Consider the following 19917-nt stretch of genomic DNA (forward strand, 5'->3'; position numbering starts at 1 on the left):
ATTTTTTTAGTTAAGAGTTTTTTTTAGTTAAGAGGTAAAATGATAATTTTTAGGGACGGTGGCTGGTAAATTGGAGCGACGAATAATAAAACACTTTGATGATCAGTAGATGGCGCGATTCTGTCACTTATGGATGTAAGTTCAATCACTGAACCACATAAATGTCTTGTGTTATTTGTTTATTTTGCTGTATTGTTGTTTATCGATTAAATCTATTATTAAATACTTATGAAATGGTTTCGAGTCTCTTACGCAAACCAATTCGGCCAAAATCGGTCACAAACAATTAGTACAAAACCTTTAACAAGTAGTATCAATATGACAGCTTAATGTGGTTATTGAAGACAATTAAGCTCCTTTTGTGATTAAATCAGACGACTGTAGTGGACATCTTTACAAACAAATATTTGCCTTTGTAGTCGATTAGTAATCCTAGACTGCCTAAGGGTGAATGTAGCAAACAAGTGAATAGATGGTAAATATGCTAATAGAAGAATAACTATGGTCGCACTACTTAGCAAAAAAACCTTTTACCAAGTCTTTAAGTTTTGGAAAGTAAAAAAGAAATATTTATCTAGTGTCACGACCCAATCTTATGCGCCGAGACCGACGCTAGGGAATGGGAGTGTTTGCTCCAGAACCCGTAGCAAGCCTAAAAACATAAAATAATTTTTTGCGAATCATATACGTCATGCATGACAGGCAATAATACGTGTCATGCTAAACACATGCCAGGCATACATATCCTCTGGCAGTCTCAAATATCAAAACGCAGCTAGCGTAAAACATTTAAAACTTTAAAAACCTTAAAGTTATATTTACAGAAAACTATACATTACAAGCTGATTTGCAAAACACTTATCTACTGCAGCTCTAAGAGTAAATTACTGTTTCTTTACATACTTTCAAAAAATACAGACTTCTGGAAGTAGGATAGAAGTCCGTTGCTTCAAAGCGTCTTTATCCTGAAAGGAAATCTGTGAGGGGTCAGTATATTGGGATATACTGAGTGAGTTCATATACTTACTAATAAGTATTCAAATAAAACATAAAACGATATTCAATCGTATGCAGGCAAGTACGAGATCCGATTGAAACCTTAATCCTCAAACATACTAATTATCGATCAAGCAACCCAATCATTAATATCAAATTGTGAGTCCAACTCACTGGTGGGTCCAACCTACTAGATACGGAGACTACAGACTACACCGTAGCCGAGTACTCGCTCATATCGAACTATACCTCAAATCTCAAATTTCATAATCATAATCAGCTCGTAGCTGTATCAAATCAAAACTGGTGATCACACAGTCCTATTGCCGCTCAATAGGTAGCATGTTCCATCGGATCAATACTGGTTTCAAATCAAGCGTATGCGCAATTCATACAAAAGTTTCGCATATAAAACATGCAATCCAAATATAAAGCAATGTAAAATAATTACTTGAATAAATACTTTAAAAGCAAATCGTATAAACTCACAGAAAACGCTTATCCAAAAATACGTCGGGGCTTAGATTCGTCAAGTTTCCCGAACTAATGGTCCAGCTGCTTCTTGTCTTGCCGGATCTAAAACAAAGTTTAAAACATTTGACTGGTATCAGAATCCTATTCTAAGATTGACTCTAGACTCGAGACACGATACTTTATACTTTCATTAATCGTCGTGCTTCTCACGCATATCCCGTTAAACGATATCTAACTCGTTTACGGATCGTACATCTTTTCTAATTCAACTCTTGTTTAACCTCATTAGGTTCACTACTCACGCTAATCGATACCTAATCGTTTTCAATCGATTTTCAACCTCGACACGTGTATACAACTAATTCAATCGGGGTACGAAGATCGGGGTGCGAGGATCGGGGGGTGCACGTTCGTGCACTTTGGTGCACGGTCGTGCACCATGTATTGGTGCACGTTCGTGCACCATTGATGGTTTACGTTCATGCACCGTACGTGCACGATCCCCCGGAATCGATTTCCGGGGTTTCTGACATGTTTCATGTGTAAAAACGTTCCAAGCGCATCCTAAACGCCTATTCTAGCTTCAAAACACTTTAATTCAATCCTAATATCGATTAAAACGATAAAATTGTTTCGTGGCCTAAAACTTTGAATCGATATAACTCAAAATATATTCGTTTAAACGATAAAACGTCAAGTTTACCGTGATTACCCATCGAAATACGATCGTTTGGAGTTATAGAACGTCAGAAACGGACGAGAAACGGAAACCTCGCGACGAACCGTATGTTATCGCCATTTATAAACGAAGAATGAAAAGGAAGAAGATGAAGAATCTAGATTCCTTCATCTAAAGGATTTTATATATATAATTCGGCTAATTTTCACTTTGATCCTTGAAATGTTTCAAAGTTTCAATTTAGTCCAAAACCTATTCGCGTCCAAATTTTAAACAGTCTCCAATCGACTTGAAACTTTTACCATAAATACTATATATTATTTCGCGGACTTTGGCGAAATAATTATCGTCACAGGATTTATAATTTATTTTATATTAATTTCCAAAGTTAAATCCTCAAATCCCGCTAATTAACTTATTAAAATTTATTCTAAATTCCTGATATAATTAAATTAAATTCTCCTTAATTTAATTTATCGGAAATTCCGACACGTGGCACGACGTAATTATCTTAAAATATTTTGGAGTATTACATCTAGAAATACCAATAGGCTTATATTGAAAAGTATCTCATCTTTTTGAACTTTTTGGTTTATGGACTAAATTTTTTAAAATCGTCAATTTTAATTAATTTTTTAATTTTCAGTTTTAATTATAGCCAATTGTTTAATTAGTGTAAAAAATTTATTCAATTATGCCCTTTATGTTTGGAATTCTTGATAGTATAAAGATTAATTGTAACAATATGCGAGATTCATTTAACTTTTTTCGCTCTCATTTGAATAGATGGCCATATGTCTAAACAATGAGAGCTTTCTATGGCTTAATATATATACTCGTGCATCAAAAAAGAAACAAATGTCTATAATTCAAACTGAAAATTAAAAGATAGACTAAAATTGACTATTCAAAAATTTGACAATAAAAAAAAAATCAAAAGATAAAATATTTTTAGATAATACTTTATTAATGATGGTTTAACCATTGATTTGTTAATCTAATTACACAGATTTTAAGAATACTATTTTTCAACTACATTTTTATATGATTAGAGTAACAACAAGTATTATAACGCTCATACACCTGGTGCAGTTGGTACTTAGTACTGACTTTGATTCCTTGAACATGATATTTTCAAATGATTAACTATTAAAATATTATAAATGTGTCCATGTTGACCCGAAAGACCGGGCGAGCAGGTTAGATTTGAAGCAACATGGGTCAATTTAGTTTAACTATCAAAAAAACTTAAATTTTTTAATATTCGTGTTTGTTTTGAACTTCCATCAACTTGAAGAGAAAATAATAATTTAAAAAATTCCTATTACAAATACTCATCGATGTGTTGTAAATATAACATAGCATAAGCATTGCATGTGATAAACACTCTTTAATCAATATACATATTTATTACATTAATTGAACAGTGAAATTTCAAATATATTTTCAATAATAATAAATTATTCTCAAATTTCTGATATATATTATAATTGTAGTATGATTCACATTTAAATTTATTTTATTTTAAAATTAAATAATGTCATTTTTAAATTTTATTTCCGTTAGTATTTAATCATGTCGTCTACATTTGGTATAAGTCAATAATGGACCAGATAAACACAAATTTATAAGTATACAGATCTATTGAATAAAAACTTTTAAAAAGAGACTAAATGAATATAAATTTAAAAGTACAGAAGCTTATTATCATTTCCGACGTGAAATTTGTTAATCACTTGACAACAATTGAACCACCCATTTACAACTTCGTCCATAAAAGGGCATATTAAACGAAAAACAAATAGTACAAGAACTTATTAAATAACAAAATTTCAAAAGGGACCAAATAAAAAAAAAGTGGAAGTATGTGGGCTTTTTGATGAGTTAAGCCATTGATTTGTTTGAATCCTTATAAAAAAGTTCCTAAAAACAAAAATATTAACAAACTCTAAAATCATAATTTTAAAGTCGTACCCCAACACGTTTGGAGTTTTTTATTTAACTTTTGCGTTTTTGATTTTTATTCTGAATCTGGTTCCAGCGTGTCTTTGAAAAAATAGTTTCAAATGCAATCGTTTCTAAAAAATGTTTCTAAAAGGATTTCTAACAGTTTTTAAAAACACAATTTGCAATGTTAAACAAAAAGTTTCAGACAGTTCTAACAGTATATTTTTATACGGTTTCAAACAGTTCTGAAAGGTTTTAAATAGCTTATAAAACATAATCTTGCAACCTTTTCTAAAAACAATTTATATAAGATTTCAAACAGTTTTTAGAAACAAAATTTGCAATATCTTTTTTAAAAAACAGTTTCAAAATAAACTTTAAACTATTCTTAATAGTTTATTTAACATTTATAAAATAAAAAATTCAAAAGACAGTTTCCAACAACTTCTAAATATTATTTTCAATAGTTTATAAAAATAGTTTCAAATAGTTTTCATACAGCTTCAAGTAGTTTTTAATAGTTTCAAACAGTTCCAAACAGTTTCACATAGTCGAAAACGGTTTTTGAAAAATAGGTTTAAACGATTTCAAATAGCTTTATAGATTAATACAGATTCTCTGCATATAAAACCAATTTTTTGAGAAAATGCCAGAAAAAGCATTAATATTTTCAAAAACGTTACTATAACAATACAACATAATATGTTAAATATATAATGAACATGTCAAGAAGAAGAAGCTTACTCCATAAAAAGTCAATTAAAAATCGAAAAAAAAAACAAGAAGAATAAGAAGAAGGAAAAAAGGAGGATGAAAAAGAGACTAAAAGTATAAGTAAGTTAGACTTAAATAAGAATACAACTAAAAAGATTAAAAAAAAGTTAAAAAAAATCTATATTTAAAGTATGTTTTATAAATAAGTTAAAAGAAAGAATAACGTGTGTAAATAAATTAAATTTAAATAAAAATGCAATTGAAAACAATAAAAAAAAAGGAAATGAAAAATCAAATTCCACATCTGAAATATATATTATACAAATAAAGTTAAAAAAAGTAAAATTATCTTAGTTTTTTATGTTTATAATTAGGCAACATTAAGTACTTTTAAAAAATGAATATTAAATATTAATTAATTTCCGCTAATCTCTGCTAATAATTAATATAGAGTAGATCTATCTCCGATTAAAATATTTTTAAATATTAGAGCTTTATCCTAAAATATCATGTAACATGTAAGATATAAAAATAAAATAATTGAAATTAGCAATTATGTAGACACAACTCAATTGCACAACTATAAACTAACACGAACATCACAAACTAAACGGCAATAGAAAATGTAAAGAAAATATTAGACGAAGGCAAAGAAAACTGGAAAATAATTTCTACAAATTTGTGTATGCATATACGACCTGATTAAAAAATACTTAACTAACACTTAATCACTAATAATTAAAATAAGTCTATCTTTGTTATAAAAAAAATTAATAATTTTTTGTTTAGTTAAAATTTTAGTAATCTTAATATTCAAACTAAGTCTAGTCACGTGCCTTTGAATTTTGGGAAATTGCAGAGCGTCTGCAAATTGTTTTGTAACACAAACACAAAGCTATTACAAAACCTAAACCCTAACTTTCTTAATTGTCATTTTCTTTCTCTACACATTTTTGGCTTATTGATTTTGACTGCCTTTATTAATATTAATATTAATTTGTCACTATCTTTGACACACCAACACTGCCATAAATATTAGTAGTAAATTGAAGCTATCATATTTTATATTTCCATGCTAATTTAATTCATTTTTCATATGCTTTTCATTGAAGTAAACGTTTAACCTGGTCCTTAAATTAATAAATAGGACTCATATAATTTAAATTTAATATACTTTGACAATTTACTATAAATTTTTAAAAATATAGCCATTTATGTACTTTTTTTATTGCGCATAAATAGCAACATGAAAATATTTATGTTTAATATTCTATACAAATTTCAACATGTTTATTTCTTGTTTAATATTTTATATTAATTTCAATATGATTGCATTCATAATTTCAATATGATTGTATTTAATATTTTTACAGTAATTCTTTTATGTATTTTAATAATAATAGAAATTGGATTTATCTAAAAGAGTTATAAATTAAATTATTATAATAGATTAAATTTGATTTATAAGAACCAGTCCCACAAATTTAAATAGGGGGGTGGCCCTTTGTTAATTTTCAATTCTTTTTCAAGGGAGCTTTGGAAGCTTATTTTATAAAGTTTTTCTCTATTTTAACATAACAAGGAGTTATTCAACATCTTATATAAATACATATACTTTAGATTTTTTATTTGGCAATAGATATTAATTGTAATTTATTTTGGCCATTTTGAATATTTATTTTTAAGTTACAATTTCGATTTTTCCCCAAAAATTCGATTTCAAAAGGTGGTTTTCATTTTATTTTTTTAAGACTAAAAAATGAAAATATTCTGTTTGTGTGAATTTTGTAGAATCTTCAATGTTTGGTGAGAGATGTGGGTTGTCGTTGGTTACGTTAACAAAACATGAAAAGTATAATACTAAAAGTAGTTAAAGAATATAACATTAAGACAGGTGTTATATATGCTAAGAAATTTGCATTAACATGAATAAAAAAATATGCATATGAAAAAGAATAAATAACCAATGGGAGTTGGTCCAAGTGGTAAGCGGCTTGATATCGCTTAAGCAAGGTCTCGGGTTCGAGTCCTTGTGCATGCAGAAAATTCCCACTGGCAGACTCACCCACTATGCCAGGTGCGCGACGCGGGTCGGATCCGGATTAGTCAGGGCGTAGCCTTGGAAACCGGATGGGCTTACCAAAAAAAAAAGAATAAATAATGAGTTATCATAGTAAAAGTTAAATAGTAAAAAAGTTAATGTCATAAAAGTTCATTAATTTTACATATTTTCAATTTAATCACATTTTTTTTACGTATTACATTTAAAAGATCAATTTTTTTAAAAAAAATTCATACAGAGAGTCGTAATTTGTTGAGACAACACTCATTTTTTATGTAATTTGTTGAGGTGGAGGTCATTTTTCAACCGTCACCATAACAAATTATGACTCCGTGTGTGGATTTAAAAAAGAAAGAGTTGGTGTCAAAATAATAACCCTTTTTAAAAAAAACGTTATTAAATTGAAAAAAATGTATAAAGTTTAAGAATTTTCATAACATTAACTCTTAATTAATTTATATTTTTCCATTGATCGACAAAAAAAGGGTTAGATGATTGATAAAAATATCATTTAGCTAATACATTTAGAATATAAAGAATATTTTTGGTTTAGTATGACTTGGTAAATCTAAATGTTTGTTGTTCTTATCAATACCAACCAAAAAAATAAAATTTATTAATTGTAGAGTTTATTTCAAATTCAATTATTGTCAAATTTGTTTAATTAAATTAATTGAAACTAATTTTACTCATATAACAATCACAAAATGATAGTTAGTTTTAGACAAATATACTCGATCGAATGAGAAAAAAACAAATATATAAAAATATAAAAATAATGAATGTCAAGTAAGTAAAATTTAAGTTAGATTGATTTAATGGAGCAGATTTAATATAATTAAAATTTTATTTTTTTAAATTAATTATAATAAATAAAATTAATTTTTTTAATTAAAATTGATAAAAGCACTAAATATTTTAAAATTTTAAAAATCATGAGATTTTTTTAGTTTTGAATGAAGTGATCTAATTACACAATTTCTTGTGAATGTTTCAACCATTTCCCTTTCCAATTTCCTTAGTAATGAAAAACCAATGCATTTGGAAGAAATATAACAAAAGGAAACTGTGGCAAGAACATGGGCACTAGCCAACCTACTTGCCAGTTGCCACAAAATCCAACCCATAGAACACACTCTAATTATTTCAAGTTTGGCATTGAAATTCATTGCCATTCCCTTTCAAATCCCATGTTTTGAAAATGATAGCTCACTTTGAAAAAGAAAAAAAAAAAGCAATTTTCTATTCATTACAATATTTGTGCCTTTGTTCTACCACATATTAGGGCACCCAAAAGATGATGTCTTCTTCTTCTTCTTGGATTAATAATTAGAGCTATGAATATTTTTAAGAGAAAATAAATTTATATATTTGAAGTTATAGTATATTTATCAAATATATTTCGAATGCGCAAAATTGATAATGTAGTCCATTAATTTTGTAGCGGAAAGCAAAAACAATGAGAAAATTATAGTAAAAAAAAATTAGTTTTTAACTTATTTTTATAGTAAAATAATTTAGAGTTAATATCACAAAAATTCAACAACTTTACACGTTTTTTTAATTTAATCACGTATTTTAAATAGTATCATAAAAATATATCAATTTTTTTCAAATCCATACACGATGCTGAGGTGACATCCATTCATTTGTGTAATTTGCTGTCATTTTTTGACTGTCACCTCAGCAAATTATTACTTCGCGTATGGATTTGAAATAAAATTAAAATTGATGTATTTTTATGGCACTTTTTAAAAGGTGTGATTAAATTAAAAAAAACATATAAAGTTAGTAAAATTTTATGACATTATCCCATTAATTTATGACTGAAAAAACTCATAAAATCTTAAAAATGTATCCATCTAATTTTATAAAAAAAATGTCATTATAGTTTTTTGTTATTCTTTTTTATGAATAAAGATTTTATAAAAAGCCACAAGAAACGGCAAAGACCAAAACTATAGATTTAGCACAAAAAGTGACACCCTTAAAGGAGCGCGCTAAAGACTACGACTAAAGCAAAGTACAAACTAAGAATCCAAGAATAAAATACAATTTGGATTACTAAAGAAATCCAATCCATAATAAGTAAAATCCCTATTACAACTTTTAAACAACCAAACCTCTTTTGAGAAGCAGTTAGATAACATCGTTTCCTTCTCTTAAAACATTATTCTGAAAGGTCCTCGCATCCCTACTCTTCCAAATTTCCCACACTATCAGCATCCAAAAAACCTGCCACAACTTCCAATAAGGCCCACTCGGAATAATCTCTTGCCACTGAATCATAAAGTCAACAAAAGGCAAAAAAAAAAGTCCAAACTACATCGAATTCTAAAGAATAATACATCAAATACTTCTAGAAAAGCTACAATGTATAATTATATGTTCTTGTGTTTCCAACACACCACAGATAGAGCATAAATAATTATACCAGAGAAACAATAGAATGAATAGCCAAAAATTAAAGTGACGAAATTCTGTTATGCGAAGCGAGCCAAATAAAAAGCTTAACTCCAGGAGGCGCTATAAAAGTCCAAATTAGCTTTAAAGAAAAATAATTATGCCCATGTGAATTATAATTTGCTGCATTCAAACCAACAACATTGGCAGCTCCCAAGTTTCTCACAGCAGCAGTCATTAAACCAGCAACAGTCACCAGATTTAACACATCAGCAGTTTCTGGATTCACGGCAGCAGCAACCAGATTTACAGCAACAGTAATTAAATTTTCCACAGCAGCAGCCACATGATTTACTACAGCAGCTGCAACAGTCACCGGATTCACAACAGCAGCAGCCAGATTTGCAGGATAAGTAGCAGCCAGATTTTCCACAAGCGCTGCAAAATCCGACCAGTTGAAGGGGAAACAGCAACTGACAGATCCGCCACACTTCGCCCACCTGATGAGAAAACAGCCTGCAATTTACAAAAAGAACCCGCCGAAAACACCCTAAATTGTGAACTCCAATTAATCACATCCTTCCTATCTGTAACAAAACGAATAGAGCTAAATATAAAATTTAATTCAACAAGCAAAAGAAACTCATTCTCTCTTAATCGACGTCTCCATCTCCAATTATCATTACAAACATCTTTAATCGTAGCTCTTTTTGTATTCGAAAGATTATAAAGCTAAGGAAAAAGAATTGTCGTCGGACCATTACCCATCCAATTATCGTTCTAGAAGGAAGTTATATCACCCTCACCAATATTATATTTCAAATGATTGGTAAAACATTCCAACCCACAACATCCAAACAACATAATTTTTTTTATACCTTTCCAAGTAAAAGAAAGCTTCTTGACATCACCGTGTACTAGAGTGTTCCAATCCACAACCGAAGAGCAATTCGAAATTATGTTAAACCAAGTGGAATTTTCATTATTTAATCTTAATTTCCACACCCATTTAAACAAAAGGGTTTGATTTCTATTATGAAGTTTTGTAATACCCAAACCTCCTGTATTAAAATCCTAACAAATAATCTTTCAAGAAACCTTGCTCAGCACACGCGAATTCACATCGCCTTTCTGGAGAAAATTGCAACATATATGACTCTATCTGGCTACTAACTAATCCAGGCATACTAAACAGAGACATATGATTAACCAGAAAGCTGAATAAAATCGATTTAATAAGAACTAACCTTCTTGCAGGAGACAAGATAGACCCTTTCCAAAGGGCTATGCGTGATTTAAATCGCTCGAAAATAAAATCCTAAGAGCCCGTGGATATTTTTTCTGCTAGACAATGGAAGTCCCAGATATTTGATTGGGGAAGAAGCAATCTCACACCCAACCAAATTAGCCGCCACCATAAGATCAACCTCACTAATATTAATTCCCATAATTGAACTTTACGGTAATTAATAGTCAAACCTGAAAATAACTCGAAACAATGAAGAATCCGAGTAGATCTCTAAATTCTTCCATATCATATGGTAGATACAAGATTGTGTCATCCACGAATTGCAACAAGGAGATAGGATCGTGATTAGCTGCAAAGCAAAATTCCTTAGTAAAATCCAACTCCTCTGATTTGGAGAGAATACGCTCTAACCCTTCCACCGCAATAACAGACAAGTATGGCAAAATCGGATTCCCTTGGCGAACACCTCCTTCCATCTTAATTGGATCAACCGAAATACAAATAACAAGCACATAAGTAGTAGCAGAGGAAAGACAACAAGTCATCCACTTAATCCATTTTTATGGAAAATTCATGCACCGCATAACCAAGAATAAATACTTCCAATCAATATTGTCGAAAGCTTTATGAAAATCGAGTTTCAAGACAAGAAGTTTCTCCTTTCTCCTAGCAACAGCATGAACTATCTCATTAGCTATCATAAAGCAATCCAGAATGCTTCTACCCTACAAGAAAGCGTGTTGACAATCTGAAATAACGTTTGACAAGATAGGCGCTAATCTTCTACTAAGAGCTTTAGAAAGCATCTAATAGAAACTATTTATCAGACTGTTCGGCCGATAATCCTTAATATTCAAAGATCCCACAACCTTAGAAACCAAAACCATAAAAGACAAGTTACCTTTAGGCAAGGTACTCGAACTGTGAAAAGTTTTGAAAAAATAAACAATAGCATCCTTCATCGCGGGCCGCGCTCTCTGATAAAAATAAAAATTACAACCATCTAGTCTTGGAGCCTTAGTTGCACCACACAATCATAAAGCATTAATAATCTCAGACTCTTCAAAAGGCGTGATTAGAGAGTCCCTCTACACCGGTGTAATCTGATCGAAAAGGAGCCCAGAGATATAAAATCAACATCCGCCTCTTGTCTATACGGAGAGTGATAAAATTCTCTGATATGCAATCTAATATCCTAAGGCTCTGAAAATATACTCCAATCGAGAGAAATAAAAGAAATATGGTTATTCCTGCAATGAGAGGAGGCCATACTGTGGAAAAACTTTGTATTTCTATCTCCCTCTGCACTCCACCCGAGTCTAGATTTTTGCATCCACAAGGACTCAACGCTTTTCTCTGCTCTCCACAACTCCGTTCTCAGCCTGGCTGATTCCGCCAATTCCTCCTCAGTTTGAATAACTAATTCATAATATAGATCTATAGCTAGAATCTTCTGTGAAAGCTCATTAACTTTTTTATTATGATCACCAAAAACTTCCAAATTTCAGACTTTAATTTTTTGCCGTAATTCTCTCAATCTCATAATAAGATTTGGAGTGCCAGAACAGATAACACTCCAATTCTCAGCTAAAAGAACTAAAGTCATCATGCTCCCACCAATAGTTCACCGAGCGAAAAGGTTTAAGCCCCCAATCAAACACATTATTAGATCAAAAATAAATAGGGACATGGTCAGAGTGTCCTCCTAACGACACTGATAAAACCATATTGGGCCAACTTGAACCTGCAGAAGAAAATATCAAACATTTGTCAATCCTAGATTTCGATAAGGAATTCTGCCAAGTGAAAAACCTTCCATGGAGAGGTAAGTCTAACAACTCATTGCTGTTAATAAAATCCCGAAGCATAACTGAACCAATATAAACCGAGACAGACATATGAACATATACCACAAAGGCCCAACTCAGGAGAATACAAACCTGATTGAAGGTAAACTCGGACAAACCGATCATGACACCAAAAGCCGAATATACATAACCCCGGTCTTACCGACCATAAACTCTCTGATTACTAGGCGACAGCCTGACAGAAGGTACTCTGACACTCCCAACAATCTCTGCGCAGACAAAGAGAATTACATCAGACTTGTCGACCCAGATAAAGAGGAACAAATGTATAGTGTAAAAGACTAGAAAAAAGTAGGTAAAAAGGTTAATACTTTTTTTCTCTCAACTCTTAACTCCTTTCATTTCTTATTTCTTTCTATCACTAAAAACACTTATTGACTTGACCGTCGGAGCGGCTCGCTGAAATCCCCTTCCGGCGCCCTTCTAACGGCTGTGTTTGTGGTTTTCAGGTACTCCCTTGAAGACATCTCCAGACCTGAGACAAGCACCCCATTCACAAGTTATCACTTCCGGAAGCAAAGTTTCAATAAAATCACTACTATTGAAAATTGTTCCCATGAAACTCAATAAACTGCTAAGCTCATGCCAGAAGAGCAATCTCCTAGACGATACATTACTAGCATAAATAAGGATATGTCTATAATAAACATTGCAATATGTAAATTCTAAAGAAATCCATCTATCCCCCTTCAAGACATTGACATTTTGCAATAAAACTGAATTCTAAATAATAACCAAGCCACCTGAAGCACCAGCAGATGGGACTCAAGCATAACCAAAATCCAAATTAGGCCATAATTTTCTAATTAGAAAATTATCTATGATTTCCTTTTTAGATTCAACTAGACCGATAAAAGATAAATGGAGAGTATTGATCAAATTTCTAATGAACTTCTATTTCCTGTTGTTTAACAAACCACCTCTTCAATTCCATGAGACAAAAGTAAGCGGCATAATAAAAATATAAAAAACCTTGAGAAGTGAAGTGTTCAGTCTTGTGAATCCTTGCTGATAAAACTTTAAATATAGCTGTTTTATTCTCCCATCTAAACAGCCCTAAAGCAAATCCAAGTTTCCATGTAAAATTAAGTTCATCATCCATATTCAGCATTGTTGATATTGTTATCGGTGTCGTATGTAACCTGTTCATATTTTCGATATTCCCATCTGAGATAATCATCACCTCAGCAGCCCCCCCCCCCCCCCGTTGAACAAGATTGAGTAAGACCCATGGCATCAACTCTCTTCACTGACCTGCTGTTAATTAATTCCCTCACATTGTTGGTGCCATCCCCATTAAATTGCTGCTGTCTCAAAACATTATGTTCCTACGAGAGATTATCATTATGATTTTTTGCATTACTGCTCCCTAAATTCACGGTATTATCCTGCAAAGGACTACAATCTGTCCACTTTTATTAGTTCCCTCTAAATTAACGTTGCCCTTTGAACTCGTCGGCAAACTATGTTGTAGATTTTCATATTCCTTAAACTCAACAGCTACGGGACTGCTTGTGTTTTCCTTATTAGCATCAACTGAACTCGGATCAACCATATCCGTGCCGAGTTTAGAAGAATGGACGTGCCCTTCCATAACACGTCCAATACTAACATCAGATTGCAAACACTCAAATGATATAGCCAATGAAGATACTTGCTTTGTTAAACACAATGGATTTTCACTAGCATTAACTCCAACATCGACATCTACCCACAGATTATTGTTTAAATTCACTTGTAAATATGATTCCACCGCAAAAATGGAAACATATTTATCTACAAAGTTCACCTCTATTGATTGATTTATAAACCAGCATGTGCTCGAAATCAGAATAAGACTCGAATCCATACGAGTTCTCATCATAACAGAGGGATGAACTACTATTGCTTCACCAATAGAATTACCAATATCCATAAAAAAGTCTCAGACCATAGAGAAATTGGTAAACCTGAAATCGTAACCCAAACCAATCAATTATAAGCTTGAGGAAAATCTGCTACCCAGCAAAAGGATTGGAAAAGTCTCATCAAATCTGACTGGAATTGGTTCTACAACTCCAACTTACACTGAAATTCAAATCCTAGGGATAAGCAAAGCAACTTCAACTTCCATTCCTATTAATTTGGAAGTTCTTCTCAGTTACAAGGAAATTCTCCAGTTCCAGAGACAAAGATCGTAATTCTCGAACGAGTTTTATTTTGTGAATCTCTAGTTATTGCTCTTTTGGACGAAGGAGTCTCAAAAAAACTATTGCCTTCGAGTTGATCACCCAAAAAGCTTCTGCTAACCTCGGCGTAGGAAAGGTAATTAACACAACATTACCTCCCAAAAATGATATATTCTTCACTTCAATGTTTTGGTAAGCCATGAAACTCTTCACCTTCAATATCATGGCAATATCTGAAACCCTAGCAATAATAGAACGTGTCATCCATTCTTTCTACGCCTTAGTCGAATCAACAGAAAGACGAATATTCGTTATGTTGCCAACTGTCTTAGGTACGCTATTCTCAGCTGATGTACCTAACGATAAAACCTCCTTTGACATAGCCTCCTTTTAACTCATGTTATCACGAAACGAGGGAGAAGACACAACTCTAGCCTTCTATGTAACTGGTGCCTTAACAGTATGAATATTATTTTTCCCTCCCATGGGATATTTTGAGACAAAAGCACATAGTCTAAATTTCCCAATCGATACCATATTCAGTCTGTCAATAATCCAAACAGTTTTCCTATTCGAATCCGGTCGAAAAAACCCAAAACTGATGTTGGATTTTGTTAATTTTGTTGCTATAGAAATCCTACCAGAGACTCCATATATTACAAACACTTTTTCAAGGTCAAAGTGTTTCCATGTTTTTAGAAAATTCTCAAAATAAATAACTGTTGAACTGTTATTCCTGCCTGCCTCGATGAAACTATTGTTTCCCACGTCGAACTTGGTTTTTTGCCCTGCTGCACTGGTGGCCGGAGTTATGGACCCCGCTGTGTTAGGGTTATGGTTTGGTGGTGGTGATGAATGGGGAGGTGTTTTGTCCATCGCATTTGAATTTTGGACTTAACAGTTTTTTTTTATTAACAATGATTTCTTGACTTTTCTACAAATATGATCCTATTTATCATAAAAAGATCACTGTAATACCCCGTATTTTCCGTTCGTGTTTCCATTGGTCGTTCGATTGTTTCGTCGTTCGTATCTCGCGTGTTTAAGCTCGTTTAGTACATTTTGGAAGTTTGGATTCGGATGCCCATCGTTGCCGGGCTCGGGGCCCATTTCAGGCCCTTTTTTCTTTTGGCCTGCAGGGCGCGACGGAAGGCGCGACAGGTCTGGCGCGCCTCGCGTCGCGCCCTGTTAAAAAAATTTGTGATAGGGCGCGATGGCCTGTCGCGCCTCGCGACGCGCCTGCCATCGCGCCCCGCTGTTGATTTTTTTTTTCGTGGGGTCTATAAATAGACCCCATAACTCGACCAAACTCTTTTTACTTTGTTTTAACAAAATCCTAGCCGTCTGAAAACCCTAATACGCTCTGAAGTTCATTACCCATCATTCCTTTCACTTGTTCTCGCATTCGGTAAGTAAATCATGTTCGTTTCATTCGTTTATCCTATTCGTTATCGTCAAATACGGTTCTTGATTTCGTATCTTAATGTTAGGCTTTAATTCTATTGTTCTTTGACGGTTCGCATCGACTCATCGATCTCTTCGAATCTCACTGTATTGAAATCAATAAAGGTACGTAAAGTTTACTCCGTTCGTTGCCGTTCCGTTTCGTCGTTTCTAATATAACTTGCTGCCATTCTTTGGATTGTTGCTGCCGTTCATGCTTTTGGTTATTACTGCCATTTTTATGTGTAAATCGTGTTACGGATTAGGTCGTCCCTTCGCCGTTTCGATTCCGCCTTTTCGCCGTTCGGTTTGTTGTTGTGGAATGTGTGTTCTGCCGTCATTTATTTTGTTGCTGCCATTGCTAGGGTCTGTAATTTTACATGTTTGTTGTAGCAAATCCTTATGCTTATGGTTGTGATTATTGCTTCAAGTTGTTGCCGTTCGATTCATCGCTGCTGAACCTTTTTGTTGCTGCCGTTTCTTTACTGTTGTGACTGCCATGTCCTTTCTTGATTGTTGTTGCCGTATGTTTTGTGGGATTCTTGAACTATAGCGTCCGTTGTGTTGTGAGTTCATTGGCTGCCGTATCTTCTTGTTACTGCCAAATGGTTTATAGGTTTTGATTTTCATAGATTGTGTTGAGAGGCCAGTAGTTGTGAATACTGTTTTGGTGTTGATTCTTCCGTTTGGTTGTTTACTTGTTAGGCGAGGGTTTGCTTAGTTAAGATAAGTGTATTCAAGCTGCGTGAATATTCAAGTTGTAGCTGTTCATCTCTCTTATTTCGTTTAAGTTCCATGGTGACATTCTGTTATTAAACTGAAATTATATTTGGTTTAAAATGTTGGCTCTACGTGCCATTTGGCTAAAGTTATATTTTAATTTTTTTAAAAGAAAAAACGTTCTTCTTAGTAAAACGAGTTAAGTATTAAATTATTATAATGGTTGGCTAACTATTTTGATATTAATCTTTTATCAAAGTATTTTGGTATTATAAACTCGGGTTTATAATTTGATAAAACTTTTGGATTGGGTTAGACTGTGGTCGCCCAACAATGGGAAAAAGTTTGGTAGTTTTAAATAACTCGGCTGACTCACTGATATGGATTTTAACTTGGATTATTTAAATTGTTTAATAAATTACTCGACCTGTAATTTAATATATATATATATATATATATAACTTATATGGTTTGATTTCTATAACTTGGGTTATAGTTTTAATACGTTTTAATCTATGTGTTTGATTATACGTTGTCGTGCTGTTGTGTGTGCTAGTCTTATGTGGTGTCTAGTACTCTTTAGAGTTAGGGTCTGATTTTGATTATGATTTTAATATTCTATTTAGACTCGTCGACTGTTCGTACTTCAGAGGCGAACCAGAGTTAGATTGCTTGTCAAGTTTCACGTGGAATAGCAACCAGTGAGTTTATATCTCTATTTACCTCTTTATTAAGCAAATGTTATATTTTGTATATATATATATGTATAAACAGATTTTGAACTGTTTTCGGCATTGTGGATTTGATTTGGAACATGCTACTCGATGGGCATCATCGGGACTGCGTGCGCACCGGTAATGATTATGGTATTGAGGTAGTTTTGAGATACGTCTCACCTTAGTGGGGGCAGAGGTGGAAGATATGTCTCCTGGGCTCACTATTTATTAAGTGATAATCGGGGATCGGTTATTGAGATACGTCTCACCGACACGACAATGGATTTAGAAATTGTGGTTTAGGATTTCATTGATAATCCATAATGAAAAGGTTTTATTAAACGTTTTAAAGGTTTTTAACTTAATAAATGTAAATGGTTATATAAACTCTACTCAGTAAATCTGACCCCGTTGTTTTCCCAAATTTTTCAGGTTTATGATTTGAGCATTTGTCGATCTCCGTTTCTTCATTCTCGGAGGTTCTTTATTTATTTCAGAAATAAAGTGTCGAACTATTTTAAACTCTTAGACCACAGTAGTAGTTTCATATTATTCATGTCTTAACCTTACGTTTATAGTTTTCGCTATTGTTTGTTGGATTGGTCCAACTATTGTTTTATCAGTTTTGGCATGATTACTTTGTTTATGATATTATATTATATCGCCATAATGTTAGAGATTATTTTGAGATAATCGTACTTTAAATATATGCTGTTTATCTGTACTGCTAGATTAGGCTGAAGTCTCAGTTGCCCCCGAGCATGTGGTTTTATGCAGGTACATTGTTTTAAATGTATTAAGTTGGTTATCCGCGAGACTAGCTACGGTTTTGGTACAACCATACCCATATCCTAGCGCCGGTCACGATTCATGAAAATGGGTCGTGACAATCACTTAAGAGTATGACATGTGTTTTTTTATCAATTAGATTCTTTATTTTTTAATTTTCTCTTCTTGAATACAATTGACTCAAATTGAAATTACTAAATTAAATTGTTTGATTATTATTTGAAATGTATTTATAAATTTCATCATAGTTATAAATATAATTATTCATTTTTCTTAAAAAAAGATCTAATAGTTTGAAAAAGTCAAATATTTTTGACTTCTTATAAACTTATACTAAACTATTTAAAATATAAATTGATAATATCGTTATAATTTTATTTATTTTTATTTAGTTTAATAATGATAATTTTTCACTTCAGTACTATATATTTTTATGTATATTTTTGTTTATTTTAAACTTTAAACTTTTTTTTGCTTCGACCATTGAAATTTAGAAAATTTAAAATCAAATTATGTTGTTTTTGATTTTTTTTACTAAGAGTTATATTTTAAAAAAATTAATTTTAAAAAATTTAAAAAGTTAATATAAAAATTTAACTGAAATTTTAAAAAAATTACATCGATTGAAAAAAATTCAAACGCAATTGTCGAATTTATGTAAATCTACAAACTTTAAAAAATTTAGATAATTTATGAAAGAACGAAAAAGTTTTAATTTTGTATACTATCAAACTAAAAAAAAGTATATAAAAATGCAAAATACCATAGCCTCACAAGGTTACATCATAAGTTCATTCCATACCCAATAAATTCCAAACTGTTAGGGGACACTGTTAAAATCTTCTTCTCCATTAATTTAATCAATGATGTCTTTTAATATTTGTTTTCTTTGTCATTTTAATTTTTTTTGTAGGGGTTAAAATGTGAAGGTGGACTATATTAGGGGGACCAGAAAGATCATATCAGCAAAGATTACATGTGATGTAGAATTTGACTGCAAAATGTAAATACTAATAATATTATAATTTAAAAACTCAAATTTAAAATCTCCATAACTTTCTTTTAAAATAATAATACTAATAGAATCACATCATTAGACTACATTTTTTTGAATACTACACAAAATTAATAATTTCATGAGAAAATGGAGTAATTTAGAATATATAATTAATGAGAAAATGGAGAAATTTATAATATATAATTAAAAAAAGGTTAATAATAAAAAGATCATAAATCTTAGCATAATTTATGATTGCAATATGAATTTTAAATTTAATAAAATAAATCATCAATTTTGTTTTAAAAATTAAAACACTAATTATTTTTTGTTAAAAAACATCGATATAACTGCTAGAATAATGTTTATTCTAGTGTTTGCATAAGCATTTGTCTAACAATTTGGTATTTCAATTTATCAATACATAAAACTGTTGTGATCGGTTTTTTAAGGTCTGAAAGTTTATGTGTTATTAAATCATATTAAAATTCGTAGTTTCATTATAATATGCATTTAAACCTTAAAAAATTGTACAATGAATGTAAGTTTCTCTCTTATAATTTTGCTCAAAAGTAAATCATAAAATCTTTATAAATAAATTAAAAGTAAATTATTCTCATGTTTTTTTACGTATAATTTACACATTTGTCTTTTTGGATTAACTAAAACAAATTAAAGTCCAATATAGTCTT

The 19917-nt window shown here is 31.5% G+C and overlaps 1 long non-coding RNA gene across 1 annotated transcript in view; it reads left to right on the forward strand.

The window, feature by feature from the left end:
- Positions 1-17991, forward strand: part of LOC126680776 (uncharacterized) — a 32312-nt gene extending 14321 nt beyond the window's left edge. The window contains exons 3-5 of the long non-coding RNA XR_007641278.2: positions 54-135; positions 17350-17424; positions 17872-17991. This is a non-coding gene — a long non-coding RNA (uncharacterized LOC126680776). The remainder of the gene's footprint in view (positions 1-53; positions 136-17349; positions 17425-17871) is intronic.
- The last annotated feature ends 1926 nt before the right edge of the window (positions 17992-19917 follow it).

The sequence above is a fragment of the Mercurialis annua genome, linkage group LG5, assembly GCF_937616625.2.
Source record: "Mercurialis annua linkage group LG5, ddMerAnnu1.2, whole genome shotgun sequence".
In the NCBI taxonomy this organism is placed as follows: domain Eukaryota; kingdom Viridiplantae; phylum Streptophyta; class Magnoliopsida; order Malpighiales; family Euphorbiaceae; genus Mercurialis; species Mercurialis annua.